Source organism: Alligator mississippiensis, chromosome 2 (genome assembly GCF_030867095.1).
Source record: "Alligator mississippiensis isolate rAllMis1 chromosome 2, rAllMis1, whole genome shotgun sequence".
NCBI lineage: Eukaryota > Metazoa > Chordata > Crocodylia > Alligatoridae > Alligator > Alligator mississippiensis.
In genome coordinates this window covers 215,522,975-215,543,942 of record NC_081825.1, presented here as the reverse complement: position 1 = coordinate 215,543,942, position 20,968 = coordinate 215,522,975, and positions in this window count along the sequence as shown.

Here is a 20,968-nt window from a genome sequence, read left to right as displayed (position 1 = left end):
CATGGACCCGTAATAGAAAAGAGCAAAGATTTCAAGCTTCTATTTAGAACAATACCCAGCTGGAAAAGAAAATTATGCCCTGCTTCTGCAAAACCCTAATCATGTGAATAAATTCAGTGTGTGCTGGCTGGAGCCTCATAGTGAACTGTTAATGCTCTTAATTAAGCAATTTACTAGTTGCATGTTATTACCTTGTGCTCTAATGAAACGATACAGGCCAGCTTCACTTCCCAGTTTTTACTCACTAATCTGATCCAGCCAAGTCCTTAGCCACTTGCTTAAAGATAAGCATAAGTGTAAGTACTTTGCTATATTACTTTGTATTCCTTTCCCCAACATCACATATATATCACACTCTGCATGAGTCCCTTAAAAGTTTAACCATGTCCTTTGAAAATGTTACCTTGAAAAAAAAAATCCTACATTTGTATCATTTAAAAATATTTTGCCCCATTTTTGCAATAAGAAATTGCAAAGAACAGTGGATTGTTTACAATGTAGTCTTTTTCCACTAAATTAAATTTACATATATATGTATTTATGATGGCAGTAACTCCAAAAAAAAATAGAGAATGTGTAGCTCCCAATGATACTAGCAGAGAAAAGATACTGGAAATACAGATTTATACTATTAGGAGAGTTTTTTAATTGCTTCAATGGAATCTGTTGAGAAAACAGGATATTATTTGCATAAATTATCAAAATGACTGTTGATTTTCCTTCATGAGGACACAACAAACTCCCTGACAAAGATAATATCCTAGCAACCCTTCGTGGTAACTGAAACACCATTAGAGCAGCAGAAATAGTTACGCAGTGCTTTTATGTCATGTTAGGACTCACCTATTTAGAAAGCAGGAAGGATTGTTATGTACTTCTAAAAATGGATACCAAAACATAGGGCCTAAGAAAATATATATGCATTATCATTTGGGAAATATACACAGAGGCTATGAAAGACATTTTGCCAGTCCAACTGCCACAGACCATTTACTTTGTTAGATACAGTGGCGAATCTGAAGGGTTATGATTTTAATAGAAAATATATTAAATTTCATTATCATTGTCACACAGTGTCCAGCATTTCTAAGAGGTACAAATTATTACAGCTATTAATTGTAATTACACTTATTTTCTGTTTTCAGCATAGGAAAAGTCTAGTGACCCAGAGAATATTAACTTTTCCAATAGAAATCATTGCTTGAATATTCGGAGGGGAAGAGGAACGACGATGGACAGTATGAAAAATATCAGAAGGCTCTCTGAGAGCTAAATTTAATATTTAAGAACCTTATAGATTTATTATATATACCATATTTCCTGCATCATATATAGGCAGTCCTTGACTTACAATGTTTCGAGTTACAACATTTCGCACTTACAACGTTTATAAATTAATACCCTGTTTCAACTTTATGATGCCAGTTTTGACTTTACAGTGCTTGATCCAATGTGACGCCATGCCTGTAAACAAGTTTGCTGCATCGCTCATCTCCCTGGAGAACATCTGTGCAAACTTCCTTGGACACTTTCTCTAAGAAAGCAGACAAGACTCCAGAAAAACCTGCAGCCAAGACTCCTGAGAAGACTCCAGCCAAGAAACCTTCAAAAAGTCCAAACAAGAGCCTTTCAAGAAGTCCAGAAAAGTCAACTCAAGAAGTCCTTCCAAATCAATATGATTGCTATTTACAATATAAATACATTAATGTAGCTAAATTACTCATCTATAATTGATCAAGTACAAAATTCTGGGTTATTTTTAGTGAAAATAAGGTATCGGGCCTTGCTTCAGGAACCAATCCCCCATTTATAACATTGTTTCTTATGAGAAAATTGGTTCTGAGTTACAACGTTTCAACTTAAGACGCGGTTTTCAGGAACCAATTGTGTCGTAAGTCCGAGCACTGCCTGTATACTTATATATACATGCATTGTACTACATAAGTTTATTATTTAGTGGTCAAATTCTGGATCACTTTTTTACATTAGACAACAGTTACTCATGAATTATCCCTCTAGCAGTTAATGAGGTCCCATATGTGAATAATTTTAGTATGCCCCCTGTTAAACAAAACATATTTATTAAGGAAGAAAGCTTAAATAAATCCTTAAAGTTATGTACATGCTTATAGGGTCTTCCAAATAGGGATGGATTTAATCTTCTGATTAAATGGTTTCCTGAATTTGGGCCTATATAAATATAGGATTTACAATCTGGTTTCACATAGTAGTGGCATTGGCTGCCACTAATATATCACTAGTCACCAAAAGCTATCCAATAATATCTGAGATACTTAAGTTCTGCCTGTTCTTAAAAAGAGAAAAAAAGTACAGTATCTGAGACACTAGCTCTTTTCACTGGTAGCACATGCTAATTTCTGACTGCTGAACAACATTGTGCACAGGTGGATTTAAAGGCATCACCAGTGTTTCTAATAAAATTCATGACATCTCTCTTGAATAGTGGTGAACTGCATGAAGTTGCAATTTAATCACCATATTTGTTTGAATATGTCTGCTTTTTCTCCTAATTGCTTTTAGATAGGATTTAAATGACTTCAGAGAGTAATTTCATATTGAAGAGATCAATGCTGACTGTCCTCAGTTGAAGCTTCTGGTACATTAGAGTGGAAAAGAGGAAATTGGGCATCAATGACAGAGATAAATAGCCAAGAACTGCATGAATGATGGGTCTAAGGTAACATAATAATTATTTGTCATTTAAATTAACCATCAAATCTGCTTGGACTCTGATTACTAAAGGCTTCATTACACAGGTACGTAACACCAAGTAGATTCAACCGCATTCACATTCTACTGGTGTTTGGGGAGAACGCTTTCCTTTGCCTGCAAAATTCAGCCCAGGGATGAACTTTATCCATTTTTTTCTGTGCATTCAAAGCAGTTAGGGATAAGTGGAAAAATGAAGACAAATCCATAATTACTTAAATACAAGATGAGGTTTTTCCCTGCATTAGAATGAAGAAAATATGCTCCTTGTCTTATAATAACAGACAACAAAATCTCACTAAATACATTGTCTATCACTAAACTTCTGCCAATAGCAGCCTGTGGTCAGCAATGGAAACTAACTATGAGGTTGATTAAATGCAGTAAGCACTGAGCATGACTATAAAACACATAACACATATTGAGCAAACTGATGGGAACCTACCACAAGAATAGGTTAGTATAGGCCATCTGAATAAGACATAAGGTAGTTTCCATTAAGTGTGTGTGTGTATGTAAAATAATTTTGAGGAAAAAAAAGCACATATAAGTAGGTGCTAAAGTGCTGCTCAAAAGTATGCTTATGAAGTACCTCTGCTAAAACTTAAGGCAGTTTCACAAAAAGGATACACGCATTAATTCTACATAATAAAAGAATGCATAAGTACAATATGCAAATTACTACAGCCATGTTTAATTCCAAGGTTATTATTTTCAAATTCGCTCTTCACTTCCATGTGCTCAGGGAGAGTAGAGTCTGACACTAAGGAGAGGGGAAAAGTTGGGGGAGGAACAGAAAGCAAAGGTCTACCTGAACCCCCAGATTTATTTTCCCTGCTGTAAAAGTGGGAGGGGAACAAATTCAAGGCAAACCTCCAAAAGTTAGATTCTATACACAGAAACTCATAACAAATTTATAAATTTTCCATATATAGAATCTGATTATGGGGGGCGGTTGTTTTATAATCAGAGTTGCTACATCACCATAGGAATGCACTATGGCTACATCGCATCGGTGAGCAGAAACTATGACACTACAGCAATGTGTTCCCTCATTACAGTGCATTGCTATGCCAACGTAGCGGCTAAAAAAAACTGTGTACCACTGGCATGGCACAGTAACAGCACCCTAGGGGCATGTATAGTAACAGTGGTGCTGTAGAGGCATGTGTAGATGCACCCTCTGTTCAAGTAAACATGGTATTATCTCCAAGCTCACTTACAGATACCCTGATGGCTTGAAACAGAGTACTTGTAAAATCTGACTAAATCACCCAATATAACATCATATTAAAAATATAACCTATCAAATGCTTATGCACCCAAATGTACATAACTGATCTCATTGAATACAATGGGATTAGTCATGTAAGTGAACTTTCTTGTGTGATTTAGTTTTCAATTTAAGAAGCAAATCTGCATTCATGGTGGATGTAAGCATATATAGCATTCAGCTTATACTTTACTTCCAATGAATTAGTCTTGTGGTACTTTTCATCTTTATTATTGAACAAACTTGCATGAATGCTTCCTATTCCAGGGAGATATTCAAAAGATAGAACTACTGAAAACTGCTATTTTTTCCCCCCAGTGAAGTTTTCTACCAATTGTTTACTCTTAATTTGGTGAATTTTAACCCCTTCCCCAGAGGTTGGATTCTAGCCAGATTTGGCAAACTCTCAGGTAACCTCCCATTAAAAATAAACCAGACAAATTCAGAAATCAACTTCCGAGTTTCACAACCACAGTTTATTTGCAAAGGGCTCCAGTTCCACTTAGAAATGATAAATATGAGCAAGAGGCTCACAATGAAAATATGAAAGTTAAATAAATGCAGGTTCTTGGTGAACATGTTGTACCCTTATGGCACAAGTACCCTTATTGTATTATATTATCCGCTTAATGTACCTATGCCATAGACTAAGATTACATCAAAAACATTGTATTTCATAAGCCTACATTCTTGGTCTAAGCCTATTTTCCCCAGAAAACCCTTTTATTTCTAAAATGCTTCAATCCAGGAATCAGAAGCTCTAAATAGTTATCTAAAAACAAATCAATTATCCATTCTAGTAAGGATGATGAAGGAGATTTTCAGACTAGAACATTAAGCATTAGCACAGAGAAAAGAGTGTTCTAGCTATCTCAAGAAGTCTTACTAGGAAATGAGGAGTAGCACAAAAAAGATGAAACCCCCCCCAACAAGCTATCATATTACTGCATCCTATAAAGGTTTTTCATTGCAGGTTGCAAAAGTGTGAGAGACTAAGTGGTGAGGGAGTAAGCATTAGATTTGTCCAGTGTGGTCTCTTGATCATGGCAAATTTAACTAATAATGTGAAAAAGTTGGGTATATCCTAGCTTCGTTATTGTCTCAGATGCATCTTCCCGTGAAGTCTTCTCTTAATATAGCCCTTTGACTCTACTAGTTTATGTACCCTATCACATCACTACAGCTTTATTTAACTCTGGTTTTGCATATCATAATCTTCCACTCACTGGCCAATGTAAGACTACATCCCAAGTGAACATTTCTATTCTAGCTTTGCAGATAAGAGTGGTTGAATTATCGTCTCTTACACCTGGGTGGGGCATTAGCAGCGGGGAGCAAATCTGGGATCTCCATATCTTAAAGTATCTTATTTACCCATATCCAAGATGACTTTGAATTTAAGACCCCCCCCCCCCAGTAACTAGATTCTAGATATGGAACATTTCTTATAATTCTCCATCTATAAAATATAATTTTTGGAGGCTCATTTTAAATTTGTCCTCCTCACTGCTGCAGTGGGGAAAGCAGTGCAGGTGGTAGGTTAGCAGGCAGTGTGGGAGACAGTAGGGGACAAGCAGTGGGAGTGTGGCAGGTGGTGAGGAGACAGTATGGGGAAAGGTGGTTGAGGTGACAGTGGGAAGCAGGAGGTAGGGGGGGAGCACTGGAGACAGGGAGGCGGTAGAGGGGCAGGAGGTGAGAGGGAAGTTGGGGGGTCAAGCAGCTTGCCCCTTGCCCCTGTCCTCCCCACCACTTGCTTCCCTTCTCCTCTGCCCCCTATTCCCCTTTCTGCCATCTCCTTCCTTTTTGACCCATGTAGCCTCTGCCCCACGCCAGTGGCATCTGTGGGCGGTCCATGATTGCCCCTGGCCACCGCTGCCACTGCCAGTGGCATCTGTGGGTGGTTGCCGACCCGTGGTCAGCGCTCGCCACCCCCGAACCCCCTGCTACCAACAGTGCTGGCAGTGTCTGTTGGAGCTCCCTGCTCACTGCCATTGGGCTTCTGCCACTATGTTCCTGCCACTGCCTGCACAGCCATGCCCCACGAGTCATTGGGGGCACATGCCATTCATGCTTGGAATCATGAAAATATGGGTATGATCTTCTACTACCTCAGTTAAAAGACCCATTTCCCTTGATCAAGACTAGAGAACTTCTGTTTGTTGCCTATTTTCAAATCTGAGTGATGTATAGGTAAACACCTAATTAAAATGGCCTGATTTTCAGAAATTGTAGATCATTTGCATCTCTGAAAGTCATGTGACTTTTATGTTAATGTATATGCACCTCATTTGAGGGGCTTCAGCTTGTAAATTTATCCTTTGGAGCTCACTTTTCATGGACATTTCCCCCCCCAAAAAACTATGTTCAACATTTTCATATGTGTAGACTAAGTTAAACATTTTTATGTTATGAAGGCTTCCAAAAAACTGACTCTTACAGACATTGGTTGAAAATGGCTACTTGTCATTACTCACAGTGCACTGACTTGTGGTGGAACATCCTGGATTTGTCATAGCTGAAGTCAGTAGAGCTTTGAAAATATACATCCACTGAAAATTGGGTTCACAATTCATATATGAATGTGTTTTAGGAGGTCTGAAACATTTCATAGGAATTTTTCATAGGACCATCTCAGCTAATGCAAATCACTGCAGCTTTGCTTAAGCCATTGGAGCTAGATTGATTCAGAGGATCAGGTCTCTTATCGTAAATTTTGTACCTAGATTAGATGCATAATTCCTTTAGTTATATACCTACCAGGGCCGTCCCTAGGGTACAGCGAATTGGGGCGATCATCCCAGGCCCCATGCTTTGGGGAGGCCCTGTGGAGCCGGGTGGAGTGGCCATGGCCCCTCCCACGAAGCCTGCCTGCAGCCCCACTCCACGCAAGAAGCACAGAGACCCCCTCCTTTGCAGGTGTACCACTGCCCCATGCAGTGTAAAGGGGGGCACTGTGAGGCCCCACCGATTTGCCCCGGGCCCCCGCAACCCCAGGGTTGTCTCTGATAACTACTCTTGAAAATCACTGAATTTGGATATCTAATGCCCATAAATTTCTTTAAAAAGTCTAGCCTTGGAGCAAAACCTAAGCTGTAGGTAGAAAAAGTGTTACAAACTAAACATTACATTATAAAAGGGATGACAGCTTAGATTTCACGTTAAAGCTAGTCACATTTACCTACTGGAGCTGTAATAATTTTGCAGTTTTGTATGACTAGAGGAATCTGTATGGAGTTTTGCCTAATTTGTTTCATTAAGTTAGTCAAGAAATATGATATAGTACTTAAGAACGTAAACACTCTGACTTTATGACAGTTTGTTACTATACAAGTAAAAGGCTTTTTTTTTCTCAAAGCCATGGCAGACATGAGCATGCACACAGATATTCTGCATAGCAGAGAGGACCACCCACAAAGTACTGTGAATTTAATTTTTGATTCACATTCCTCTTTTCCCATAAAGCCCAAGGTGGGCTATGGCTGTTTTCCCATAAAGTGCTGAGAACATTCAATCCTATCCATTAGTGTCCTGAATATGGAGTATACAAAACCCCAGACAGTATCCTATTTTCATTTGTGTATTAGAGTAGCAAATTTACCCAGAAGAAAAGCTTAGAGTGAGTGAAATGCTATGAAGACCTTATTTTTCTGCTTTCTAAAGAAAATTCCCTAGTTACCATCAAGCCTTGCCCCTAATGCCAGCAAAACAGCCAGCTACAGGAAGATGCCACCATTGCAAACACGCATTTCGAAGTCTGGCATCTATGTCTTACAGCTGCTAAGTACACATTGTGGGTGGTCAGAGCTGGTCATTTCTATACTCCAGCAGACAAGAGGCAGCAAAATAGATGACAAGAAAAGAAAAAAGGAAAGTGTGTGCATGAAATTATTTAGAATTGAAGTTGTATCTAAAAAAAAAAAGGCATGAAGTCCTCCCATGGCATAAATTAGCCTAGGTCAATATACACTGTCTGAGGATGTGGTATGTTATTTATGTTTTCCCAGTGGCACAAAAGGATAAGATATGGTTAGGAAAATGAAGAAGCAAAGGAGAACAAGATGCTCTCAGATTAATTTTTAGAAACCAAGGAGTTTCTTTCTTTCCTTTCTTAAAGGACTTTTCACTATGGGATCAACAAAATGAACCAACAATGATATTTATATAGATAAACAACGCTTTCCCTCCTTCTTCATTACCTTTATTTATTGTGTCAGATCCAAAATAAAAATGCAGGCTGTTTGGGGCAGGGACCATGTCTTACAAATTTTGCTAAACTGTATGGAGTGGTGAGAGTATTTCTCTATGTGATCTGTTAATTCAGGCTTTAAAACAAACAGATATACAAAAAACAACAGATCAAAAGAATGATTACAGCATGAATGAAATACCTGTAAAGTTCACTCTAAAGGGAAAAGTGACTTTACTGCATAGGAAGAGATTCAGCTGGTTGTTAAAGACCTACAAAATTTCAAGGAGTTAACATTTAATACTTTGTGAAAGCCAGAATCTTCTTCCTCGTGGATGAAAGCAGAAACTTGCTGTAGACCAACAGATGTGCCTGATTCAGTCAACACTGCTTCAAGTAAAAGAAGAGAAAACACTAACCTCTGACTTCTACATTTTCAAGATGGTTGTGGTAGAACAAAGATATTATACAGTCTAGTGGGGAACACAATTCTGTGTTCTCTTCCTTACTATGCTATTAACTCATTGCTTTGTTTTATGCAAGTTGCAGTCTTTCCACTTTCTTACCCCGACAAATGAAGCCTATAAAAGTATGTTTATTCAACCAAATGAAGATGTGATTGCTGCACACATAAAAAAGACATACTTATCTAGCAGGTATGGGTAATAACAGCAGTGTCGGTGTGGGGACAGAGATGTCAGCTTGAAAACATACATAGGGTTCCCAGTAGCTTTGTAGAACCCATGCTAAATCTGTCCCGCCACATTTTAAATGCTATTATTTTGCAAACTACTTAAACTGAGGCTAATGTAGGTATGTCTACATGCACTATACTCACACCTTCATTTGATATGTAAACATCCTGAAATAAGCACTAGGAGACTCATGGACATTCAGAGAAATACGGAAGCAAGTTCTAGAAATGTATTAATATTCATCATTTCTCTTAGAATGAAACAAGATTTTCTTTTCAATGAATAATATACAGTGGGTATAGCTACACATTCTGATTTAAGGCACATTAGCCATTTTAAGGTCCATTACAGGCATGGGTCTATATGCCTTAAAAATAGTGATTTGAGGCTATTTGCACCTAAATTTGATATCTGCAAAAGTGGGTTTCAAATTTAGGTGCAAACAGCTAAAGCACCTTAATGTATGTGTAGATGCACTAAGGTGCAGTAACTCTGTTTATATCGACTGATTTAGGACTAACTTTAGTTCCCAATCGGTCTGCACAATGCATTAAAGTGCCTTAGAGCATGCACGTGCAGACACGTCTAAATTCCCTTAATGTGCATTAGGCAAATGCACATTAAGTTTAGGCATGAGTAAAAGCATATGTAGACACTCCCAGTCTTAATACTCAGATGTCTTGCAGTGTACAGGGAACCATTCTTCTTTCCACCAGCCCACTTTCCTAACTTATCTCTGAAATATTCTTCATTACAAGAGCCATTCCTCATTTTAAATACAGATTTGCCTCTCTGCCTTAAACTTATCTTACATGAGAAATGTGAGTTATGAAATACAGAGATTGTAGAAAATATTTATGACATTCCTTCATTTATTAAATAATTTCAAAGCTCTCTACATTATTTGTTTCCAGCCTTTTTTACTCTCACTCAAGATGCTGTGAAGGTCAACTTCATTTTCTACCCTGTGCTACAAACACAATTAAGTCACTTTGCTTCCAAATACTAGTACCAGTTTCTGGGTGCCTGTTATTTGATTGGAGGCTGAGGAAGTACATGTCCCTTGTAGAATTCAGTGACTCTAGCTAGATGCAGCAAGCTCAGGAGGTGGGGAGAGTGTGGAATAACATTATTTGACCAATGCAGAGCAAGGAGGGGGAAGCTTCTTTCTATTTTAGCAGAAGAGAAACTGTTGTATTCCTCTGATGCCTCTTTATTTTTAACACCCTAATTTGGTGCCATATCAGAATTATTTTGGTGAAAATATGACATAGAAGGGATTAATATTCCAAAAATCCATAATAAAGTGACTCTGAGTTCTTCAGGGCAAGGATCATGTCTTCATTTCTATCTTCTGCCTAACAAATCCTTTCATCAGCACTCATTGTTTAACAAATGACAGTACTAATGTGGCTCTATGAGTTCATGGACAAGCCTTTCACCCTTAGAGAACTGAGTATATTCTGATTTTCCAAAGGTTACAACAAATGAAAGTGAGATCCTCCTACATCATAAAGGTTGATATTAATAACCACCTTCAATAGTTTTCCTTCAATAAATCTCAAAGATAGCAAGGATATATTTTTCAGGCATGGAGTACCACATTTTACAGTGTATAAGTCAACACAGTGTATAAGCTGACCCCAAAATTTTCATCAAAAAATGTAAGATTTTTCATAGTGTGTAAGTCAGGCAGGAAGCTGGGTGGGAAGCAAGTGGGCAGGTGAAGAGCAGCAGCAGCGAGCAGTGCTTGCTGGGCAGGAAGTGAGCGGGCAGGTGCAGAGCGGCGGCAGTGAGCTGGCAGGCAAGTGCAGAATGGCAGCTGTAAGCGGTGCTTGCCAGGCAGACAGCAGCGGAGCTCAGCATAGGGAGCAGCAAATGCCGGCAAGTGCCACTCACTGCTACCACTTGCTTCCTGTCTGGCAAGCACTGCTCACTGCTGCTGCTCTGCACCTGCTTGCTTCCTGCCGGCAAGCGCCATGAGCAAGTGTCCCCAGGTGTGGGGTTTGGGTGCCCACCCTGGCTCCAGGGTACTGTGCAGCAGTGTGGGGGGAGGCAGGAGACTGGCGAGGGAAGCCCCTAGACACCAGCATGCCAGCACGGTATATAAATTGAGATGGAAATTTAAGGGTGAATAATTTGGCTTCAAATTTTGACTTATACACCATAAGACATGGTAGGATGTACTGAGAAAGCATTGAGGGGAAGCTTGCATAAAAACTCTAGCCAACATTTTAAGGTAACTTGGTCCCATCTTGTCCTGCACAGCTAGCAAATTCTCCTCTCTCCACCCACCCCCAGGTCTCTACCTTAAATAAAAAAATCAAGAAATAAAAGGGCAACACATGTTCACTAATATAATTTGCAACATGGTAGTTTATTCCCAAACTCTCATAGCAAATGTGTTTTCAAACTGTAACCAAGGCCCTACATGGACTTTTATATATCTGAAAACAGATCTTTGTACACTACTGCCTCAACAATTAGTATCAGTACTGAAAATATTCTCTGTCTTGGAGAGCACATGATGATGGGTACCATCTGGCAGCCTCAGAGGAGTAGATCTGTACATAAATGTCATTTTTGCAGGAATAACTGAGTTGTACTTACAATCCAGGCCAAGCTTCTTTTTATCATCACCTTGTTAAAGTAACCTTTCATGTATTCTAGCAATATATGATACTTCTCTGTACAATACAATCCTGGCTTCCAATGAAAACTTGTATGATCTCCAGGAGCTTAATATCCTGAGGCTGAAATAGATTCAGCACCTCTTTATTGGGTGGGTAAATATTTATACCACATTGTCCAGAGTTTAGTATAACAGTTTCAACACTTTCTGGCAAGAGACTGAGTACAGGTCACTCTCTCAAAGACAAGACTCTTAGACAACTAAACAACACTCACTGGCTACTAATTTATATGCATTATAACTCAGAATTAAGAACCGATGTAGGCTAATAAAATAAACTGCACAGACATTAAACACTTATTTGCTGTGACATTATTTACATTCAAGAATACAAAAGGTAGTAAATCAAAGGAGGACATTAGAAGACGAAGAAGTGAGGATGATTGTCCTTTCCTAATTATTAATAAAGATTTATGTAATGGCTTAATGTGATTGTTGGAAGTATATTGAGGATGGCACTTTTTACTATGGACCTCAACAAACAAGCACGCCTGAAAATCCTGTACTAAAATTACCTTTAAGATACATGGAGGAGATGTGGTCCTTTCTTAAGTGTTTCATGTCACACAGTCCTTGAAGAAGCTTCCCAGTTGAACCCTTGCTAAGTTGTCTTCAGGCTTTACCCCAGTGGGCCCATGTACACTTGTAAGGTTTGACAGAGCAAGCATGTCATATTAAAATGAGACAACACTGGTCAGTATGAAAAGCAGTGGTCTTAGCTAGGGCTGTCAGTTATTCACAGTTAACTTATGTGATTAACACAAAAACAACTTAATGCATTAATTTTTTTAACCGCGTTAATCGCACACATCGTTTTGACCAGTGGAGTGGACCAGCTCTGGACCAGCCGGAACCCATGTGCACAGCCCCAACCCGGCCCACCCTGCGCCTGCTCCAGACTCACCCGCCCATGCTGAGCAGTGACAGCAGAAGTGGCCAGGCAGAAGTTTCTGCTCAGTGGAGGGGAAAAGCAATCCCTCTCCTTCTCCACTGCCCTTCTTGCTGCAGCCAACCAGAGCCTGTGCCCAGCCTGCCCTGTGGCTTCTCTCTGCTGCTGTCACTGCTGCCTCTGGGCTGCCCAGCAGGGCAGCAGTGGCAGTGCAGAGGAGCCACAGCGCAGTCCAGGTGCAGGGCGTGGGTGGCTGCAGCAAGAAGGGCCCAGCAGCGGTGACGGGGAGGAGACACTTTTCCTCTGGACTGAGCAGCAGCTTCTGGCTGGCCACTGCAGCTGCTCAGAGTGGGCACGTGAGTTTGGAGCAGATGCAGGGCAGGCTGGGGCTGGAGCTATTCACATGGGTTCCAGTTGATCTGCTTCAGCTGGGGCAAGTCCAAAGCAGCTGCGGGGTGGGCCAGTGTCAGGGCTGGGACTGTGTGCTGTTGGTGGTGGTGGGGAGGAGCCACATGGTGCATGGGCTCTGGGCTGTTGGGTGCGGGTATGCTGACTATTGTTTAATTGTGCAATTAAAATTTCAATTAATTGTAACTACTTTTTTTAATCTTGCAACTAATTGCAATTCATTTTTTTAACCATTTGCCATCCCCAGTGTTAGCACATCTGCAGTAGTGGATGTAGTTAGAGAAATGCAGTGAAATATTAACTAAGGTCAAAAGAAGAACAAAATCACTGTAAAATGTGTTGTCTTGCATTATAGAATTGCTCTGATGCACAATGCTAGTCACTTCATTCTCTCTTTTTTATTTATGGAAGGTGTTGTGTTTCAGGGGCACCTATTCAAGATTGATATAATAAAACAGTCCACACAAGCAGAGCCTATAAAACAATGTTAATAGTTTCTATTTTTTTTCAAAGAATTGATTTCTAACTAAAGAATTCATTTTAGTAATCATTCATTTTTAATGTGAGGTAGGAATAATTGTGGTAAACACTTTCTTCCTTCTGTTACTTAAGCAGACAAGAGTCCCTAAAACATCTACAGGGTCTAATTCATTAAAACACAGTTTAGCCTATCATCACTTTATCTCCTATTGAGATCCTATATAGGCTCTCTTTATATAGGATCTCAATGGGAAATAAAGTGATAAGAGTGTGAAAATGCTCCCAAGGTCATAAGTAACATATCTAGCTTGCCTCTATAATGTTCACTTCAGTGAAGAGATATATGTAGCCCATGTTCAACTCCAAAGTGCATCTTCTTCTCAAGGATGGAGGTCCAATAAAGCGTGAGAGTTACAAATTCTGGTAAATTGCTGTTGTTCTAGTAACAAATTATGTTAAGCACCTTCGGGTTATTTATAAATTTAATGTCCTCTATACAAATGACTTGGTGCAACACCATCCAACATATTGACAGCACTATTATATTTCTTTTAATGAACGTGATCACAAATCTCTACACTTCTCAAATGTTTGCTTGTTTCATGATTGTCACTGATGGAAAGTATAGGAAAGGTATTATATTTAAATCTTGTCTGTAATGTCTGTTATAGACACACAGATATGTATGTATGTATGTATGTTCATACCTATATATATACTATGGCTGCATTCGGTTGAGTGTGGCCATGAGGTATGTGGCACCACAACCATGTCTGCAGTGCCACAAACTGCACATTTGTATGTTCTCAGCAGTGCAAGGGTGCGCTGCCCATGCATGTGCTGCTCCGCTTTTTTTTTCCACAGGTTTTTTTGACCCCTGGATATCCAAGGGTCAAAAAAACCTGTGGAAAGAAAGAGCAGAGCAGTGCATGCACAGGCACTACACACCACTCAAAAGCGGAGCTGAACCACCTGGAGCCATGCTCCGGCTGCCAGCCAGGCTCTTCACAGCAGAATCGCCACTGCTGCAGCCCCGGGAGGCCCCCAGGAGCCCAGGTGAGGCTGCTGGGGCCAGCCCAGTGCTGGCCCCTGCCTTCCCTACCCCACCAGGGGTAACTTGCTGGGTGCCAATACACGTTTGGCCTGGGCATTCCCTGAGGACAAGTAGCAGTGGTACAAGGTGCACTGCGCTACTTGCCCTATATATATGTCTAAATACACTACATGTATATGTACACATAAATTACACACTTACACAAGCACACAACATAATGTACATGTAGCCTTAAGGTGACTCCTTATTTCAAGTAAACTTCCAAATTCAGTGACACTAGAGACAGAAAAAGGACTCCTATGCATGACCCTGAAAAGCATTCTCTGATTTTACATCTCCAGAAAACTGTATGTGCATTTTTAAGTACTTTGACATCCAGTTACCTGATTGTGCCCAAGGAATGTAGCCTAATTATGACTGACCGCTCCACCCCCAGTACAAAAGCAAACAACTCAAAGAGTGGTGGTTTTCATCACCTTCTTTGCAATGAAGTCCGTCCCATAGTCTGGCAAACAACTGCTGATATATTTTCCTTATGCCAGCTTACATTGTTCTTTGCTTAGTTTTTCGTTAGTCTTGGCTATCTAGACTTAGACCTTAAACCTTCAAAGATTTGCAGAGGTACCTAACTTTATTCACATAAGTATTAGCCAGATTGGGTAATAATTGAACAGTTGGAACATCCTAAATTCTATTTTTCTCTAAACACTTCAGATTTATAGACTTGCTATCAGAAGGCACAAGCAAGTGATGGTATCAGAGCTAGTTTTAAAATCAAGTCAAGACAAGGCATGAATGAAATTAAGATAGATTTTGTTTTCTTATCATACTTCTCAGATTTTCATCTATCTTCATGCGCATACATAAATGAAAGGGAGTGTTACTTCAGTGAGACTCAGTGAGATCCTACTCATGTGACCCAGGTTAATACTTGCTTATCTATTAGCAGGATTGTGGCTGGATTGATAGCTTGTGAGTACTTCAAACTAGAAGCCTGTTTTAAACATTGATGATATTCATGAATAGCAGTGTAGAAATTACCAAGTGCCCAAAATTGTACTCACACAGAAATAAGGAGAGAGTTAACAAGATGGGGTATGTGGCAGTGCTTAAATAGCTCTTCTTCATGGACTATATTGAAAAAGTATCTTTCCAGTTAATGAAACTGTTTGGCCTCCTCCAACCCTGCTTTAAATTAATATTAAGAAACATTGATGGAAATCTTCAAAAACATAGTATTAGTGCTCGGTGGAAGCAGACTGAGCATCTCTAAAGAGAAAAAATATCCCCGGTATGAAAATTTCATGCATCTGAACACCAATATTTATATTAAGAAAATAACTGGCTTTGTCTCAATGAACAAGATTTCAGATTATGAGCTAGAGAAGAAGTAGGATCTGGTGACTAAACCATATACTTAGACATCATCTACATTTTACTTCTGCCTCTCCATGAACTTGCTGCATGACCTTTCAGGAGACGCTTAACATCTCCCTGCCTCAATTTCTTTATCCCTGGAGATTAAAAACATTAACCTATCTTAGTGAAGTACTGAGAGGTCTATTTCAGCAAAGTTTTCTTAAAGTGCTTTTATAATGAACACTATACCAATGTACAGGACTATAAAAAGTGCAAAGTATCATTATTATAACAATTTCTTTGCAAAGGAAATGAAGTCTCCATACGTCTGACATTATGTTATTTATTGATCTGCAAAGCCATTGAGAGAACTCAAGTAAAAGCACACAACCTCCAATTTGGTGGTTATTTCTAGCATAACAAGTATACTACAATCCACATTTTCCCAAAACACAGAGGGCACAAACTCCCTGTTTCTATGACAAAAGGAGAGGAACTCAGCTGTTCCTAATCTCACTACAAACTGAAACAAAGTAGTACAACTCTATAATTCTAAATTAATAAATTAGACATTCAAACTGCATATTGTTTGTATTCAAGGTAGGCAGGATGTATTGTACTGACTTACAAATTCAGTCTGTGACCTGTGTTTTGAGAGCCTTGCCAATGATCAAGTTAGAAATGGAGTGTCTTGATATAATAAGACATGCTGAGAATAAGTGAAATACAGTTTGGAAAGCATCACAGGGAGGCAGCCATACACAGGATATTTGATATGCAACAGATTTAGAACAGTTATGAGGAACAACTTCCTTTATGGTGACGTTGAGGAAATCATTTGTCATCCCACAGAGGAGTTCTGGCACCTTAAAGTGTTTATCTAAGGAAAGGAAATGAACCCCTGTCAGCTAATAGAAACAGTATCTGATCTATTTCACAATTAAATTACATTGGTCAAAGGAATTTTAAATAATACTGGACTCCAGCATTTGATTGTACCTGTTTCTTGTCTGCAGGAAGCTCTCAATCCATTATTTTCTTTGAGGGGTTCTTTTTCTTTCTTTTTTTTTTATGTCCTTTCAGCTCTTCCCTTATTTAGGCAATCTTCAGGTTTGAAGATACTCGTAGATTTATTCCTTTCCAGATAAAATTTAGAAATACATTAAACATTGAATAAAATAGGGGATTTGAATTAAAACAGTAAAACTGAATGTAGAAGGAAATACTTAGGTCAGAAACATCATATCCACTTCATGTCTATGCAGATACTAATGTACTGATTCAATGCTGAGGAAAATGAGACAGATCCATACAAGCATAAAGCCTGATCCAAAAACACACACATGTCTTCTCACTGACTTTAATGGGCTTGGGGTCAAGCCCATTGTGTATCTCACATGACACTTCCTCAATTCTGTGCTCCCCAACAGATAACACAAACTCTGAGGTTCATATAAGGGAGTAATTGTCATTAGGACTGTAATGGTCTAATATACTGCATAGCCAGCAGGTACATGCAACTTTGAAGAGCTTCATTGCCAACAGATTCATTTTACAAAATGATTCGGAGTGCATAGAGAAGTGGTTAATTTTTAATACCTAAAACAATTTACAACCAGCACCTTTTCTCCTCGGGCTCCTGTGGAATAGGAAGCTGTAGATAAAAATACAGTTTGCCACATCTCACCAACCAAATTATAGTCAATAGCCTTCCCTTCTCATATAGATGAAGGCTATGTCTAAGTAACTGAACAGTGTCCTTTCTCAAAGGGTAGACTTTAAATGCTGCAACAGTAAGTTAATGGTTTAAAAATGGCATGTCTGATGCCATATGTAGTTCAGTTCCTGATCCAGAGTTGATTTTAGGTCACTGTTAAGACATGGGATACACTAATTAACTAGATCTAGTCCAATCTGAAAACAATTCAAGTTGGAAATTGGATTTTCATGGACTGCTACTGGAAGACTTGATGGAAGAAGCAAGTTTTATGGGGGAATTAGACTGAAGAGAGGGGGAGCTTGTTTTAAGCATGGAGAAGGAGGCACACAGATAAAATTAAAGAAATTTAGAACAGGAGAGAGCTTGGTGGGAAGCACAAGATGAAGCAAAAATATTACGGCATAGGAGGAGGAAAGAGAGTTGATACATGAAAAGGCAGATTGGTCAGAACCTGGGAAGTGAGGACCATAAATTTTCAATTGATTTGAAAGAGGTGAGGATTTGATGAATTTGAAAGGAGTAATATGAATAAAGGACTGATACATCACCAAAAGCAGGAGAGAAGTCATTTCCTCATAGCCTTTTGAATGGATTAGAAAGTAGACAAGGAGACCTAGGAGAAAAAGCCAAAGCTATAACAGGGAAACTTGGCAACCTGGGCAGCTTTGGCACATGAGGCGGCACTGGCTATTGTACTGCCAGCAGCAGCAACAGCAGCTAGTTTTGCACATACCCCCATAACAGAGCCTGGAGTTGCTGTCTCAACTGCCCTCCCAACTCATTTGTGCTACTGAAAATTGTTGCATTAGTTAAGGCACATATTAGTTGTTACCATTAAGAATGGACAGGAAAGGATGTGTGATAAACATTGTAAAGGAAGACCTGATGAGCTGTATTGGCAAGCCAGATGTTGCTGTGAAGGAGAGGGAGCAGTCAATTATAACACTAAGGCAATAGCCTTATGTCTTCAAACCACAAGAACAAAGTTAATAGGGCAGATAGGAAATGTAAAACCCCACATGATATTTTATTCCAGCATAAGCTGCATTCATATCAAAGTACAAAAAAACACTCTGCACACACATAGCTGTCTGTACAAAATGTCATACAACTTAACAAAATATGTTCTTAGACTGGGCAGATCTACATGTGCATTAACATGCTTTAGTTAATGCACATTAAATCTAGTGCCTCCCTTGTGAGATACTAGGAAAATGTGCATCAGCATGTCTTAATGTGCATTAACTAAAGAGCATGGGCATTTTTCCCATGTAAGCGCTTTAACACCAGGCGCTTTGAAAAGCGCCCAGCGCTGTAACTCTTACAGTTGTATAAATAGTGAAATGTATGTCAGCACTGAGAAAATGAAGGTGCTTTCTGTCAAAAGCACACCACCTCCATTTTCTATGCGCTGACTCGCATTTTGCCACATATACAACTGCACGCAGCACCGAGCAGTTCACATCAGCTTGTGTGTGAAGCAGACTTCAGTCTGCTTCGAAGCAGCAGATATCTGGCACATCTTGGGACAAAAATGCATGTGTATAAATGCCCTATGGTTTTTAAGTGACACATAATGTACATTAGCCTATTTTAATGTGCATTAACTAAAAAACCTATACACATGCAGAGAGGCTGCTCCGACACATTGTAATTACAACATGACAATGCATTGTCATTCAACGAGCTTTAATTAAAGCATCCCCACCACCATTTTTCAGTGTGGGGACACTGATACATGTGATGATCACAGCACTCTAATTAGAGTGGCTGTTGGACCCACTCTAATTAAAGTGTCTTCTCCTACCACCTCCCAGAGCACATCTAGAAACACCCACAGTTCTTTTAATGATGCTTTAATACACATTAAAATAAGCTAATGTGTATTAAAGTGCATGTGTAGATGTGCCCTAGAATAGGTGCAGATGGGGAATGAGATAGCAAAGGAAGAGGTTACAAGGAAACTTCCCCTTATATGTGCCTTTTTGCAGGACATGGTTCTGCATTGCCTGGGACATGGTTTTGCCTGGGAGATGGTTCTGCCCTGCCTCACACAAAGGGACAGAAGGAGGAGATGCTGGCCCCGTGAGAGGTCCAGCAGATACATGAGACCAAAGGAACCATTCTGCAACAAGGAGACCATATTCTAAATAAAAGAAACCCACTCTTGAATGGTTACTGGAAATTGTCAGCTTTGTGATACAGATGTGAAAAATCTGGGTAAACTGTCATGGCACACAAGGCACAAGTGAGGCTGAGTGTTCCTCACTCTCAGTGGAGGAGAACAGAGCAAAAGACAGGAGAAAATAAAGAGAAGGATAGGAAAGGCAATAACTGTTCCTGAGAAGTGACTGATAGCAACAGCAATAAAAAATACATCAGTGTTTCTGGGATGAGACTACTGAGGATCAAAGCTCAAAAGCCTTCTTCAAAGATTAAAATAGTGAAAAAGGAGGTGGAGAATGAACGACTGATTAGAAATGGCAAGTGACCTTCTAGTAATACCATTCTATATATGATACATATAAGCCTCCAGCAAGGCAGAGAGAGCAAGGCTCCTACATAAAATTGCATACAGGTGTTTTCCATCTGATATTTTTCTTACTCATATTTCTCTCTCTGACCCTTATTCCATTGGTTTTACTCTGATTTCACTGGACTCTTTTCCCGTTGTAGCCGGTGGCACATTGCTTCTAGAATGATTCCTTTCAATTAGCCATACTTTAACACAAAGGATTTTTGGCGTGACCTTCATTTCTTTTATGTTCAGAGTCCCTGACAATTACAATCCCATCTTAAGACTCATCTTTTCTCCCAGCTAGCTAGTTCAAATAAGATAATTTATTTTCAAGCCCTCTTACTCCATATGTTCAGGTGTTTTTCCAGAGATGTGTGATCTTTTACCTTGCTTTTCCACATCTAGAAGTAGATGTTCTCTTATGCTTTGCTGTCTCTAGGTTCTATCTTCTGGTATGTATTATGTTTCCCAAACTGCTTTATTTTTATTCTTGTAGGCCTCAAATATTTATTTATATGCAGTCAATCCCCATTACTTTATATTTTTCTATTTCTATTGATTTCACTTTTTTTTTTTTGTATCTTGCCATTGCCACTGGCTGTACCCCTACAGCCCCATCAAATTTGTATGAGTTTATGAAAAAAATGGTTGTTTTCCTGACAATCCCCAACTCTGCCCCTGACCTATTTGAGTCACTCAGTAAAAAGCTGTGTAAACATGTTTAAGAACTGGCAGAGGGGGGAAAAAACCCCAAAAAACAATTCTCTCATGCACAAATTAAAACAAGAAGTGTCAGTCTAGCTTGGTGGTCTCAAATTAACATCAAAGGAGCTCCTTACCTTGCAATTCATGACATTGCACGGTGATGAGGTGACAACAGAACTGGACAGAAGAAAGGCCCTCTGTGTGTAAGATGGTGACAGCTCTTTTATTTTTGGAACGTCTAGCATTCACCTCCATCAAG